Source organism: Protopterus annectens, chromosome 6.part1, assembly GCF_019279795.1.
Source record: "Protopterus annectens isolate FY-2018-M chromosome 6.part1, PAN1.0, whole genome shotgun sequence".
Classification (NCBI taxonomy): Eukaryota; Metazoa; Chordata; order Ceratodontiformes; family Protopteridae; genus Protopterus; species Protopterus annectens.
In genome coordinates this window covers 488589991-488601937 of record NC_056738.1, presented here as the reverse complement: position 1 = coordinate 488601937, position 11947 = coordinate 488589991, and the positions used below count along the sequence as shown (strand labels likewise).

General features: G+C 46.3%; 1 protein-coding gene across 1 annotated transcript in view; it reads right to left on the bottom strand.

Annotated features, from left to right (window-relative positions):
• PIKFYVE (phosphoinositide kinase, FYVE-type zinc finger containing) overlaps positions 1-11947 on the bottom strand; it is a 3858188-nt gene that overhangs the window by 706182 nt on the left and 3140059 nt on the right. The gene's annotated exons all lie outside the window — the stretch shown is intronic.

Genomic DNA, 11947 nt, shown 5'->3' with positions numbered 1-11947 from the left:
TTTATATCCGCATATAGACCAGCTATTGGCTAACTAAAGCAGCTCTTTCTTATCTTTCTTCAGATGTTTTTTAGTGTCTATGCTATAACTACCGAGAACACAAGTCACTAGCTACAAGACCATTCATATTCATTACAATGGGAAGGCACTGGCTGCCAATGTCCTACATTTTGTATACACATCCTTCCAAAACCAAAATAAAGTCTGCATGTTCGTAATTCCACAATTTCACATCCACTGCAGATGCCCAACTACACCCCCAACAAAGTTGCAATGCCTGCTAAAGACCCATCCCTGGTCACCATTAATGAAAAGATTGTTAGGCAGCACAAAATCCCTTGACCTGTCATCTGAAAATAACAGCTTTCAGATTTTGTTCCTCATGTGATCATCTGGTACCCTACCCTAGCAGCTATCTAACCTGGGTCACCAGTATCTTAGAAGATTCGTATTTGCACCAATTTTTTTTTTTTTTTTTTTTTTTTTAGCAATTTCTTGGATGTGCTTCATTACGATTGATTTAACCTCATCAGCACTTCATTCCACAATGCCATAGCTAAAATGCTCCCACCTGGGACCACCAGCCAGTCGACTCTATTGACAGCAAATTAATATGTTTGGGGCGTACCATAGAGCCACCAAAGCTGCTTCAGCTTGTACAACTTGGTTGCTTTGTTAGTCCAATGGTAAGAAACATTCTGTATTATACTGAACTGGTACTGAAAGTTGGTCTTGAGTGTGCACCACCCTGGGCCTAAAAGCAGCATGCCTCCAGAGTAGAGCACTCCATCCTCCTGGCTCAGCATGCCATTCCAGTTCTGGACTATTAATGTGTCACCCCAGTTCCATCTTCCCAGCAAGTTTCAACATGTGTCTGATCACCTGGATTGTATTCAGGGCTTATCCTTGTATGGCAATGGAGCTAATTGTGACTGTGAAAACTAGAGAAAGACATGCATTTTTGAAGACTTCCTGTATGCAGCTGCAACCTTAGCCATCTTCTGTCACTGAAGAATCCAGAAATCTATTTAGAAAGGACATTTATTTTTGTTAGCTCCAGGACCTCATGTGGATAGCTCCATTACTGGCAACCAACCGGCCCATTCATTCCTGCAACAGCAGCCAGGCATTTCCCAAGGCCAACCAACAGCCCTATGGCCCATTCATCTATGGCCAGAAATGCTAATAAGCCCTCTTTCCCTGGTAAGACAGTCAGAAGGTACAGAGTAAGCCAGTTGGCTGGTCCTGAGGGTAGACTACCCTTTCCCCTTGGAAGCAACCCCCATCACATCATCTCCCCAAAGATCCACCATTGCTGTCTCTTGAGGTGAAGCATGCCTCCACATGCAAATTCTCCTTGGCTACCTGGCGTGAATGCACCATGATGGTTCAGTCAAGCAAGCCCTAAAGTCCACTAGGTAACACCTAGGGCTCCCACCCCACTACAATAAGCATGCTGGCAGTGGCTGCTTACTTCTACTCTACTCAGTTGGCTCCTACAGTCACCAGAAGTACTATTCACCTCAGATCACTTATGGCATGGTCAGGGTTTTGTTGTCTATGCCACAAAAATGACTACTTATAATGAGGCCATTAGAATAACAGGTCTACTATAACCACAGTAACAGTGCAGGACTCTTGTATGGAATATCGTCAATAACAATAAAACATTAAATACTGCCATGTAACCAACTGAATTGTTTTAAATACATTTACTAAATTATCACTTAAGGCATAAGCACACATGCATTAACAAAAATGAAAACAAACCACTGTAACATTTGTCATATTCATGAATTATATATTACATATGTTTTCTTAATTTTAAAAATTATTCACTCTAACATTACATAAATTGCTCAATTTCTGCCTTACCTTAAACCCCACACCTCCTCCTGAACATTATTCTGCATTGAGTAAGACAGTAATTCAGGTCGTAGCCTGCTATAAGTCCCCAACCATGTCCCAAGTCTCACACTCCACGTTCTTAAGCACCCTGGAGAATGTTAGGATCCAACCTAACACTCTCATAGTGGGTGACTTCAACTACCCCTCCATTAACTGGGAAAACTACTCGTGTAGCAATACACTTGCCAACGTTTACTGGAATTCATTAATTCCAATGCCCTGGACCAGCTCGTTCTTAACCCCACTAGAGGTAGGAAGATCCTTGACCTGGCCATTACTAACATGGGCGAGCATTGCTCTACACCAATAGTCAACTCCTTCCTAGTTAGATCCGACTACAAACTAACCACCTTGGAAACTAAACATCCCTCCCACCCCCTTGCAAAGTTAACCACCATGAAAAACTTCTCCAAAGCTAACTTTGGGCTCCTAAAAACAGAGGTGGCTAACTTCATGGCACCCATTCTAATGGAGATCAGCTGCATGACCGCCGAAGCATACACCAATGCACTGTACAAACACGTACGCAAATGCATGGATCTCACCTTACCCAACAGAACCAAGATGCACTCCTCCAAAAAAAAGGAAGCCAATCTGGTGGTCCTCTGCCATAAACAAACTCTACAACAGAAGGAGGAAACTGATGCGGAATAAGGTAAATCCGCAAGACTGGAAAAACTCCCTTATCAACAAAAAGTTGAGATCCCTCATTAAATCCTGTATAGCTAGCTATGAAAACAGAATTGCAACAGATAGTAAAGAAAACCACAAGGCCTTCTATAGTTATGTAAAGAATCTCCATGGCAATACCCAGATTTGCAATGAGTTACTGCACAGTGGTACCTCCTATACCGGAGCCAACAGATATTGCCAATATACTGGCCGACAGATTCAGTGCCAACTTTACCCCTCTCTCCCCCCAAGGGACCAGTCACAATACCAGTAGATTGCCAGGCACCCACTATTACTGCTGCACAGGTTAAAACAGCACTGTCCAGGGCCAAGAATACAGCTTCTATAGGACCTGACAATATCCCTGGCTGTGTTCTACATGAACTACAGAGTTAATTGGCACCTCACCTGTGTGCCGTATTCAATCACAGCCTCACCTCAGGCTTTGTCCCTACTGAATGGCGCACTAACGTCATTCCTCTCCACAAAGGAGGGTTGACTACAGACCCTGGGAACTATCTCCCCATTAGCCTGATGAGTCTGATATGCAAAGCTATGGAACACATCATCATGGACCTAATAAACAAGGATATAGGGAATCTCCAAATTCTGGATCCTACACAGTTTGGTTTTGTGAAGGATAGATTATGCCTGCTCAACTTGGTAAACTTCTTTGAGTCAGTCAGCAGAGCTGTGGATGAAGGCAAGGTGGTTCATACAGCCTACCTTGATCTGGCCAAGGCCTTTGATACCATTCCCCACTCAGGAATCATAGAAAAACTCACTAAGCTAGGGATCAACCCCTATATCACTAGGTGGGTTGCAAACTGGCTCACAGGTAGAACCCACAGTGTGAAAGCAGCTGACTCCAAGTCAGACTGCCGACCAGTCACGAGTGGAGTCCCACAGGGTTCGGTCCTAGGCCCTCTCCTGTTTGGTATCTACTTCTCTGAAGTCCAGGCCAACACAAAGAGAATCTGGCTGACAAAGTTTGCAGACGATTGCAAGCTGGGAGCTCGCATCCTACAGAAAGGCCTCAGTGGGACCAACGACTGGTGTCAGAACCATGGCCTTAAGCTCAATGCTAAAAAACGTATAGTCATCCCCTTTGAGAAAAACCCATTTCCCATGAAATACCACATTGATGGTAGTCCACTGAACACAGAAGGCATTATAAGAGATCTGGTAACACAGGTTGATAGCAACCTCTCTTTTTACCACCATATTGCCACTGTGGTCAGAAAGTCATTGTGTGTGGCACATGTCATTACTAAGGGTTTTGCATCCAGGAAGAAAAAGGTCATTGTCTCCCTCTATTCTTCCCTCATTAGTCCAGTCATTGAGTACAATGCCCCATTTGGCATGTACCTCACTACACATCTGCAACAACTGGAGAGGCTGTAAAAGTACCTCACAAAGAGGATCCTAGGCCTTAAACATTTGTCCTATATGGACAGACTAAAAAAATTCAACTATTCTCTGTCTCATATTGCCTACTTACAGGCAATATCTGCTTGACTTACAAAGCCATGTCTGACCAAGGTCTGTTAGAAATGCTACATCTAAAGAAATCCCAATCCCTCCACACCACATGCTCCAGAGACCTCAACCTCATTACCACAATCAACAGAACATGCTGGAGGTGCAGGTTCATAACCCAGAGACTGCCCATTCTATGGAACAGACTTCCCATACATGTCAAGCAGAGCACGTCACTGACCTTCTTCAAGAGAAATCTTGATGAGTGAATGGGAAACAGAAAATTCACCCCAGGGATCACTCCAGTGGCTTTACTCGACAGAGGCACTGGAAACTAAGGTTAGGAGGCACGATGCCAGGGTAATCCTAGGGGCTAGGCTTGTAAAGGCATTAGCCTAGTACACACCTATGAACGTATGTATTGTTCCCGCAAATTCCATTTATTACTATGTAATTTGCTCCTTACCTTTTCTAAATATCACACTACTAGTTCTTGTATCTCCCTTAAAATATCCACTACCTCAATTTTAGCTTGTTTAGATTTTCATTTCCATTTCTAATAATTGCTTTTTTTAGGTAGAGAATAGCATTAAATTTAGTTACAGCTACTTTCTCTGCCAACATTTCTAACAGAGAATTATGTACGGAATTTTTAAAATATGTCAACTTGTTATACTCCCAAAAGCATATTCCCAGTTACTTTTCTCTTTTCCATTCTGCCTCTAACATTTGCCAATTTCCTGGAGAAAAGAAAACCTCCATAAACCTGCTTGGTGAATAAATATACCTATGCAAACACTTCCAAGAAAAATCTTAAACCTCCTGGATTTTGTCATATACTTGGCAGGTAATACATGTCCTCACATTGATCCTCTCGAACTTCAATTTCTAGTAAATCTCTTCCCAATCATTTCTGACCTCCTCTGAATCATGTAGTTATCATGCAATGTTTTATGCCTTAGTAATTTATCCTTTTATAACAGCAGCTTTTGTTTTAGACTTGATTAAAAACTCTACCAGAACTGGTCTTTCACTTAGCACTCCCCTATCCCTTTACTCTTCGGCTGTACTCTTGATAACAATCCCTGTTCTCTCACCTACAATCCAAACTTCTGCTGGGTTTCAATTTTCTTGAGTAAATTCTAGCACCCTCTTGCCTATTGTTATATCCCTAAGACATAGGGGACTTGCAGACTTTGGATCCGACCCAGTTTGGCTTTGTCAAAGGCAGATCATGCCTTTTAAACTTGGTTGACTTTTTTGAAACAGTCACCAAGGCCATTGATGAGGGAAAGGCAGTCCACACAGCCTACCTTGACCTGGCAAAGGCTTTCGACACAATACCCCACTCAGGTATCATTGAAAAACTCATCAGCTTAAATGTAAACCCATACGTCACAAGATGGGTTGCAAACTGGCTAAGTGACAGAACCCACAGGGTCAGAGTTGCTGGCGCCATGTCAGACTCAAAGCTTGTAGTGTCCCACAGGGCTCAGTCCTGGGCCCACTCCTGTTCGGCATCTACTTTTCAGAAGTACAAGCAAACACAGGAGGATTATGGCTGACAAAATTTGCAGATGACTGCAAACTAGGCGCCATAGTTGAGAACACATCTGACACAGATATCCTTCAGAAGGGTCTTATAGAAACAGATAACTGGTGCCAGAGCCATGGCCTAAAGTTAAACGCCAAAAAATGCATAGTAATACCCTTCGTGAAAAACAAGTTTACCCCTAGCTACCATATAGGCGGCAACCCACTAAGTACAGAAGAGGTTATCAGGGATCTGGGGACCCAGGTTGACAGTAACCTTTCGTTTGACACTCACGTTGCCAAAGTAGCTAGGAAGACCTTCTACATTGCCCACCTGATCATGAAGGGATTCACATCTAGATCAAGGGAGGTCATCGTCCCCCTGTACTCATCACTCATCAGACCAATGATTGAGTACAATGCCCCATTCGGAATGTATCTGACATGACACCTGCAGCAACTGGAAAGGCCCCAAAAGTTCCTCACCAAAAGGATAAAGGGTCTCAAAAATATGTCCTATGCTGCCCGACTGAAGGAACTCCAGCTCTATTCAGTCGCCACCGCCTGCTCAGAGGTGACCTGTGCCTGACATACAAGGCCATGTCCAACCCAGAATTGATGAACATGCTTTACCTCAAAAAATCTAGATCCCTCAGAACTACAAGGGTGGGAGACTTAAACCTTGACACGGTTATTAGGAGGACGTGCTGGAGGGACAGATTCATCACCCAGAGACTCCCTATGCTGTGGAACAAAATCCCGGTACATGTGAGGCAAAGCACCTCGCTGGCTTTGTTCAAGAGAAATCTTGACCAATGGATGGGAGATCGCAGATATACCCCAGGGATTATCTCAGTGTCACTGCTTGACAGAGGCACAGCAAAATAATGGTCATAGTATCCTCCAAACTAAAGGGGTGGCGAAAGCCACAAAACTCTGGGCTAGGCTTATAAATGCCCTTGGGCAGATAGCCTAGTATGAACCTATGCAGTCATCCCTACTGACAGAGCAAGCATCAAGAAGGTCCATCGATTAATGCAACAATGCTGTACATGTTCCCTGTCACTAAAATTATCAAAAGCCCCTCTTTTCATGGGAAAGTTCCTAATTCAACAGTTGAGTACAGCAAAAAACATGAAAATGGCATGTCGCTATTTTATAAGAAATACTTCCTAACTTTCTTCTAATTGTTGCAAAAAACATGATTCTGAACTTGAAACACTTTAAAATTATAAGAAACAATAGAATCAATCACAGCACTGTAAATGAGAAGTTATGTACCTACCATAACGTTCCATGTTAGTTGTCTTCTTCTCGCCTTCTCTCTTGCTGGATGGGTTCGGAGCCAATCCTCGGCTCCAACTTGGCCTATACTAAAGCTCGAGAGCTATTTTTACCAGCTTGAGGCTACCCTGTATCCCACAATGCTAGGCCCTAACTACCCAGATCTCGTTTGACAGATAGCACCATAGCAGTTCTGATCCCAGAACAAAGGAGAAAGAGGAATACCTATATGTATAACATACCCAGAAAAAGCAACCATTGGAGTCCAAGCTGGGATGAAAGAAGGCCCAGAAGGATCCTTTCGGTCTGTCCAGGCTAGGGGGTTGGAGGGTGGGACGCAAGAAAGAAGGCGAGAAGACGACAACTAACATGGAACGTTATGGTAGGTACATAACTTCTCAATGTTAAGTTGTCAATCTCGCCTTCATTCTTGCTGGATGGGACCGCATCCCTAGCACCTCAGCCCTGGGTGGCTCATCGGAACAGACTCTTGAGGATGGTGGAACCAAAGTTAGCTCAGCTTCTGGAGGCCATGTCCAGTTTGTAATGAGAAATAAAGGTATGAGGAGAGGCCCATGTGGCTGCCGCACAAATGGAGTCTACAGGTAACCTAGCCTGAAAAGCTATTGACGTAGTTAAGGCTCTAGTTGAGTGGGCTCTAGGTTTTGAAGGAAGTTCTTGACTCCTCAGTTCATAGATGAAAGTAATCACAGAGGCCAACCATCTGGAAAGGGTTACTTTGGAAACTGGAAGGCCTTTCTTCCCTTCCGCATAAGACAGGAAGAGCTGGTCAGATTTCCTAACTTGCTTGGTTCTATCCAGGTAGTAACGGAGTTGACGATGAACATCCAAAAAATGCAACTTTTGTTCCGCTCTGTTGGAGTAATTAGGGAAGAAAACTGGGAGATCGATAGTCTGGTTTAGATTTGCCTCAGAAGATATCTTGGGTAAAAAAGGTGGGTTAGTTCTGAGGAATACTCTATCTTTATGGAAAACCAGATAAGGAAGACGAACGCAAAGGGCGTGAAGCTCTGAGATTCCCCTCGCGGAAGTTATAGCCACTAGAAATAGAGTTTTCCATGAGAGTAACTTCAAGGAACAGGAAGCCGCAGGTTCAAAGGAGGCAGAATCAAAGAGGTTAAAACCAGATTCAAATCCCACTGTGGTGGGGGATCTCTGATTGGGGGCTTAAGTAAAAAGATTCCCTTAAGGAAGGCTTTACAAAGTTTATGGGACATAACAGTGGAGTCCGACAGGCCAACATGAAAATTTGAAATGGCCGCTAACTGAACTCTGATAGTGGACGAAGAAGAACCTGATTGAAAAAGTTCAGCCAAGAAATCTAAGACTGATTGGATAGGTGCCGTGAAAGGATCCATGTTTCTAGTCTCTGCCCAGAAGGAGAAACGTTTCCATTTGCTGGCATAAATCCTCCTAGTAGAAGATTTGTGGGAAGCTAGAATGATGTCACGCACTGAATGGGAAATAAAGGGAAGCCTGGCTAAGGTTGGAAGTGGAACAACCAAGCTGTGAGGTTGAGAGAGAGGAGGGAGTGGTGCAGCTTGCTCAACTGATGGGTCAAGAGGTCTGGCACTGGGTCCAGATGCCAGGGCTGCTCCAAGAGGTAATTATGCAGGAACGGAAACCAGATTTGTCGAGGCCATTAAGGGGCAATGAGGATCATTGTGGATCTCAATGCGGTAGCTTTCTGAATCAGCTGTGTGATTAATGGAAAGGGGGGAAAAGCGTACAGAAGACCCCGGGCCAATCGTGGACTAGAGCATCTCTGGGGGGGTGGCCGGGAAGAGAGTGACAAAGTCATGGCACTTGCTGTTTTGAGGTGTTGCGAAAAGATTGCAGCAAGGCTGACCCCATCTTTGGAAAATCTCTTCCACTACTGACTGCTTGAGAGACCACTCATGCGGCATGAGAATGGCTCTGCTCAGTCTTTCCGCTATTACGTTGGACTTCCCGGGGATATGCGTTGCTATCAGAAACTGCTGAGAAGAGATCGCCCACTGCCAAAGTCTGAGTGCTTCTCGACATAAGGGGTAGGACTTGGTTCCGCCCTGCTTGTTGATGTAACACACTACGGACATATTGTCCGTCTGAACTGCAATAGTCCCTATGGGAAGAAAGTCCTGAAGGGCTTGCAACGCTAAAAGTACTGCTTTCATCTCCAAGACATTTATGTGCAGGTGGCACTCGAAAGGTTGCCATGTGCCCTGGACTGTCCTGCCCTGAAAATGCCTCCCCCACCCGTTCAGGGAGGCGTCCGTTGTCACCGTAGCAACCGGGAGGGAAAGAACAAAGGTTCTGCCCTGAATGACTTGAAGGAAGACCATCCACCAAGACAGATATTTCTTGCATGATTGGGTGATTAAAATGCTGTGTGACACTGGAAGCTATTGAAAAGACCACTGGGAAAAGAGCATCCACTGAAGGATCCGCATGTGAAAGCGAGCTAAGGGAAGTAATGTAATGGCTGCTGCCATGAGACCTAAAGTCTTCAGTACAAACCTGGCCTGGATAGTGTTGCTTTGAAGAAGGATGTGAACGTGTGCACGAATATCAGAAATTCTCTGTGCGGTTAGTTTTGCGGACAGTTCGGCTGTGTCCAATATGGCGCCAATGAATAATAGACTGACAACGCGACAAGGCAGACTTTTCGAAATTTATGGAGATACCTAGCTCTTTGCAAGTTTGAATGGTGTAATCTCTGGACTGAAGAAGTTGACGCCTGGTGGTGGCAGTAAGGAGCCAGTCGTCCAGATATGGAAACACCTGAAATCCTTGACGTCTCAGATGAGCAGTGACCACTGCCATGTATTTGGTGAACACTCGGGGGGCTGTAGTGAGACCAAAGGGCAGGGACCTGAACTGGTAGTGACTGCCCCCAGCCGGAAACAGAGAAACCTCCTGGAGCGCCTGTGCACCTTGATGTGGTAGTACGCATCCTGAAGGTCTATAGAGCACATCCAATTGTCCTGGCCCAAAAAAGGCAGAATGGACTGTAACGTGACCATCCGGAACTTCGTTCTTTTGACAGACCTGTTTAGCCTGCTGAGATCCAAAATTGGTCTCCAGTCCCGTCTTTTTTGGTACCAAAAAGTACCTGGAGTAGATTCCAGATCCTTGCTGGTCTGCTGGGACTGGTTGGATGGCTCTTTTTCTTAGCAGTTTTGAGATTTCTAATACTGCTTGATCCCTTAGACCGGGTGGAACATCTGGAAGGGGCCTTTTTGGCTGTGTTGGGGTGTGGGCAAAGGGAATTTCGTAACCCTCGGATATGATTGACCGTACCCATCTGTCTTGGGTGAGGGAAAGCCAGGCTTCTGGGTACAGTGACAATCTTCCCCTGACTGCCTCTGAAGGCGGACAGTCAGGCAGCATTCTCAGGGATGCTGGAAGGGCTTGCCAGAGACAGCTTCTCTGCTACCCTGATTCTGCGGACCCCCTCTGCCCCTAGGGCATCGTCTGTTACTGCCCCCCCCTGCTTCAAGAGGGGAACTCACCTCGTGCATCAGGCGTGACACCCTGTGGTTTGCGAAACCACATTTTTCCACCCTTCTGACCCTTAGGGTATGGTCTAGACGGGGTGGAAAAACGGACTCCCACGGCAGAGAGAGTCTTGCCATCCTGTTCGCATCTGGTCAAAGTATCCTTCACTTGAGGTCCAAACAACGCCGAACCATCAAAGGGGGAGTTAGTGAAGGACGCCTTGAATGGGTCAGCAAAGTTACAAAGCCGCATCCAGGCGTGACGCCTTAAGGCCACGCCTGTGCCTGCAGCCCTACTCGCCCCATTGGCCGCATTGGAAATAAGCCGCATGGAGGAGTTAACAATCGAGTTCAGGGTTGCCAGCTGGGAGTTGATTTTGTCTCGAGACCTCACAGCTGTTGGATCCTGTAAAGTATCACCCATTTCATTGAGCATGTCTCTTTGAAGATGGGTGAAATGACATAAGTAATTCAGCGACCGCATGGTAAAGGTCGCTGAAGAAAACATCCGCTTGCCGTACCTATCCATAGTCCTAGATTCCTTATTACAAGGATGGATCGGTACTGAAGGATCCGCCAGTTCCTTCTTAGTGGCCGCCGCCACCACCATGGCATCAACAGGGACACCCTTGGTTAAAAACTGCTTATCAGAAGGGGCTGTGATAAATTTTGAAGGCCTCCGTGGGGTAGGTTCCATCGTGTCAGGGGCCGTCCATGCCTTCTGCGCCACCACTTCCATGAGGGGGTCAAAGGGCGGAGACACCCAGGAGGTTGAAGGGCGAAAACCAAAAGCCTCTAGGTAAACCGACTCATCCTTGGAAGGATTGAGGGTAGACCAGTTCCCCCTCTGCTTGAGGATCTCAAGGATGTCAAAAAAAAGACGTCCTCAGAGGGGGACCGTGGGGACCCTTCCGACTCATCCAAGTTGGTATCGGATGTGACTGACTCAGCAGAGTCCACATGCTTCCTCTTGCATTTCCTTTTCCGAGGGGGCTCCCCTGATGGATCAGGGGAGGCGTCGGAAGAGGGGGATGCTCCCAATAGGGGCACCTGAGGCGTTGGATCTCTGCGGTCGGGGTCAAGAGGATGGGTAGAGACCGTAGCAGGCACAACAGTGGGAGTAGCTGAGGGAGCCAACCAAGGAGCAGGCACAGGGGCCAGCACACTCCTCATGACCTCAAAGGCACCCCTATCAGTCAGGGAAGAAGGTCCCTGCTCCGAAGAGATAAGGACTCCTCCCGGCACAGAGAGGGATGGCTCTGAGGCTGATGGGGCTGAACTCACCTGCGCCGAGGCTCCGAGAAGGAGAACGGGGTCGGACAAGGGTCCGATGCCACTCACCACCTCGGAGCAGATGAGGGAGTCCTGGCGCCCGGATCCCTCCAAGGATGGAACCATGGAAGAGATCGGAGCTGACAACGTAGCCGAAAGGTGTGGTATCGGCTCCGATGTGTCGACGGTCCCGGCTCCCACGAACTCCGGCTCAGAGGAAGAGTCGGAGGAGGAATCGACGATAGAATGGGGATAGCCGCTCTCTGTTGAGAAGGGCTCTGAAGCATTTGGGCCAGTGC